We start from the raw sequence: 4,496 nt of genomic DNA on the forward strand, positions 1-4,496 counted from the left end.
GGCAACGGCAAAGTTACCAAACAATGTCAGTCCCACTACAGTTACGCATCCTTGTTCCTTGTTGTCCTTTGTACTTCAGAGTGTCCTCCATCAGCAGTGGTTTTAGCGATGTCTGATAAAGAGAACACAGAACACAATATGAAACATTTTTTGAATATGAAACACAGTCTTTTTTTAGTTGTCAGTTAAAAAAAATGACTACCGAGCTGCCGCTCAGTGCTCACAAAGCTGGAGTCAAAACTGAGTGGTTCCACTCAGTAATAGTAATGATTGGACTATTACTCACGAGCGTGAGTTTTAATCAGCTGCAGAGGTGGGCAGAGGTGCTTGGATCTGGGAGGCTGGATCTGACGTTGGTTTGTGGACACTTACGTAAGCGGAGCCTCAGAGTTCTCCCCACTCACTGACACGTCTGAAGAGCGATCGGAGGACGTGCGATGTGACACACACCGTTATAAAGGCATAGATGTAGCTGTTTCATTGTTTTACAGGCCTTGCAGAGCTGAGATAAATAAAATAACAAACTAAAATGTACAAGTATTTGCACACTCTCTTACGCTGACATACACACTGACACCCACACGTGCTCACACACACACACACACGCACACACACACACCTGTTAGTCTTCCGTTGGCCTGGTGGATCACCCGCTGGGGCAGCTCAGTGTTTGGTGTATCCCTGATGAAAGGCAGAAGCATCTTCAAAAGAGCTCCCTCCGAGGATACCGCTGTTGCTATGGTTTCCACCCTTCGTAATGCTATTTGGGGATAGTATAATAGAGAGGGTGTTCTGTGGTGTTCCCCATCGTAATGCAGTGCGTCTCCTTCAATCCCAAATCTGGAGCATGCTCATTCCAGGTGACCCTCTCTCCACTCTCCACTCCGTCCAAGAAGAATGAAGAGAAATGCACGGTTGAGGTCTGGAAAAGAGAATTGTAGAGTTGAGATCAGGGGTAGGATAAGATTGCTGTGTTTACAGTACCCCCGTGTGAAACCAATGGGAGGTTCTGGAAGCCACATCAACAAACACTGACTGATGAAAACACCCCAAGGGTGGGGAGGGCAAAGAATGACCCCGGGCCGAGCGGTACCAGACCCTGTAACTGAGTCTTCTGCATAGTAGTTGCCACAGCAACCAGGTCATAGGCTCCTTGGCAACAACCCATCCCTCCTCTCTCCTTCACCAGCCCCCCCCACCCCCCCGCCCCCACCCCTCCTCCTCTCACCCTGTCACCTCCCCATCCAGTCTTTCCCTCCCCCTACTCTCTCTGCCAGAGTCTGTGAGATTGTGTTTGTGTGTGTGTGACAGAGAGGTTGTGAGAGTGTTAGGACCCTTCCAATGAAACACAACATTTCCCAACCAGTTTCTGATAGGCAGGTCTCTGGTGAGACAGACAGGGAGGGTGGAGGCTGGGCTGGGGACACCGGATGATATTAACCTGCACTCTTTCCTACGCTCTTTCCATCTTACTCTTTCCATCCTCTTTCTTTCTTTTTTCACTTTCCTTAGCGACCTGTTTCTGTTTGGTCGCCTTCCTCTAGTACGATGACTAGGAGGCGTGTGAATGCCTCAAGTCAAGAGGGCTCAGATATGTACAGGATGTATACAGTGAAATGACTGAAGAGATTCCTATTGGTTTCTGCCGTCTCTCATGAAAACCAGATGGAGAGAAGAGAAAGAGGAAAGGAAGCCCGTGTACAGAGGCACAATCAGATCATGAGATGCATCCAAATCAGTAATTCCACACAGTGTAGCCTCACCAACAACAGGTCTTTAGCCAGCAGCCTATACAATCTACCACCCCCCAGGGCTGGTCTTGGCCTGGCAAATCAAGAACTCTGTGATTACTATGGATTCTCTCTTTGGGAATATTTTAGGATTTACTGGAAGACTTTCTAGATCATTTTAAAGATTGCTGACCTTTTAGGCTACATGATCAATAGAACACTTGTACACTGTACATGTACATTGTAGAAACATTATTGCTGTCCAATCCCAGGCTATCTATGGTATACTGTCCACTATGGTACACATGACGAAAAATAACACATTTTCCTTGTAGTGTCAATAAGGTTGCTAGGATACAGAATATCCCCATTGATTGAGAGGTTGCTTGTGTACTCATGAGCTCTCTCTCTCTCTCTCTCTCTCTCTCTCTCTCTCTCTCTCTCTCTCTCTCTGTGTGTGTGTGTGTGTATGTGTGTGTCCGTAGAAACTGGATTATTATTTACTAGTCTCATCTCATAAACACATTTTAGTCTATTGCTCCAACAAAATCTGATCTGACACGTCAAAATAAACAGCTACGCGATATATTGGCTACGCTAGATGTCCACATCTCTCTTGAGATCTAATAAAAAAAATAAAAAAAAATCCAGGATCCATCCATACAGCTTTTAAGAATAAACCGGTTTACTGTTTTATAGTCTCACTTTATCAGAATGTATTTCATAGTAGAAAAGGTAGGCCAGTCAATATCTTTTCTGAGCAATACAATAGGATGGCTGACTTAAGCACATACGGTCTCGAGCATAACTGCGATCGTCAAAATGCCTACCATTCATCTGAACGTTGAAGAGGAATCGTGGATGTCTTTCCTGTCCATACCCCACTGTGATCGCACTGTCAAAAGACGATGTACCAGGATGCACATAGTATTTTTCATCGCTACCTCAATCCACGCTATGCCTAGTAAACCCAGTCGAAAATCAACCTGCGTGCCGCGGCCACCCAGTGACGCGCGAGCGCAAATATCCGCTGGTCTGATTTAAGGGTGTCGGAGTGATGATGCTCCTTCATTAAGGCGGGAGACGTGTTTTACCGTTTGATGGCTTATTAGCAATGCATTGGCTGCTCCCGGTGAAACAGACCTGCTCTCCGTTCTGAAACGGTCTCATCCACAGCCTTATTTGATGATAATTGTATCTGATTCCATGAACCACTTGGTCAATCAGGAAAGAGAGGATAAAGTTGCCGATAAGATTTAATAACATATGATTTACACACAATCCAACATGTCAAATCATAAAATACATTAATGAAATGAGTCCTCCAATAAACCAATGTGGGTTTTATGCTGAGTGTGATTATTAGGCATACACACTTGGGGGTGCTGTTGATCACGATACACACATACGAGTAGGGCAGTAAAGGTAGAACTATCTTATTATCAGAGGAATAACATCCAAACCAAAACACAACGTAAGGTTTATAATTATTCTGTTTTTGATTATTCTATCCTGTCATCTGGGTCACCGATCATCATAAGACCTCAAGATCATGACCATGTCAGTTAGGCTGAATATTTTATTTGACAAACTCCTATTTACGTCTCATGCTTCACAAGATAAACACATTAGTGATTATCTGTCCCCACCGTTCAAACGTCTTATGCTGACGGTCAACGGTTCCGTCCGCCAATCATTTTAGTGATCAATGACGGAACTCTCATTAAGAAATATTCGTTCTAATTGGACTCAGTGAATTGTTCAGTTAGTTTAAGATGACTGCAGTACCCATGGGTACACAATTACCTTACATCAAAGGATTGCTTCACGCCAGTACAACGTTTGTTTACATTGCGGTATCAAATGGAGCATGTCATGAAATTATTTACTTCTAAAAAGGACAGTGCAAGCCTGTCAAAACTGGCAACGTTCAGGAAGGTAAATGGAAGGGGGAATGGTGGTTGCTACAAGCATTCTGCAAAATGATCTTATTTTGACCACTGAGATTTTCAATAATATGTTTTGTATGGTGAAGCACAGAAGATTAACTTTAGCAATTAAAGTAAACCTTCCACTTCTACCATTAGGCTATGTCAGATGATTAGTGTCTGATAATAATAATTAACGAACTTAAAAGAAGGAGAGAGGAAGTAGGTCCTATCTATTTATACAGGCCCTGACATTGTTAAGGATCCTTTCTTTTAGACAAGGCCTTCATGGACCTCTTCCTACGTCTCATGCTAATGAATTGCTCCTTAGCCCCCTTCTTGCTGCTGGCAAATAGCGTTTAATAAAGCACCGTTCACGAGGCTGCTTTTAGATCTGAATTAATCTCTTTTCAAAGAAAAGGATTATGGTACTCCTGGTGAGAGGATTTGGGATGGGGGGACACTCAACGCAACGCATAGCCTATCCTGCAACTTCCTTCACCACTATAACTGCCATAAGTGCAGTCAGTTTATTTTCCTGTTGAAATAACCTTCCTTGCTAGTTCTTGACTGGCTGTTGGCTATCTGGGCTTCAGCGCTAAATATAAACATTTGCCAGACTGTCGATGCTATTCTTTAAGTGCAAAACATGCCAAAGGACTAGATTCCCAAACCAGTGGTCGTGTGAAAGAGCTTCATTCTGCTAAAGGAGTTGAACAATGGTAAGTTGTGTGTGACCATCACCACCACTAAGGGGCGGGCAAAAACACCCAAATACCCCCCGCGAGTTTGTCCCTATTCTCCCATCGGTTCCTGCACGCCTCGGCGGTGGTGACGT

This window comes from Hypomesus nipponensis, chromosome 23 (genome assembly GCF_054491055.1).
Source record: "Hypomesus nipponensis isolate SF chromosome 23, ASM5449105v1, whole genome shotgun sequence".
In the NCBI taxonomy this organism is placed as follows: Eukaryota; Metazoa; Chordata; class Actinopteri; order Osmeriformes; family Osmeridae; genus Hypomesus; species Hypomesus nipponensis.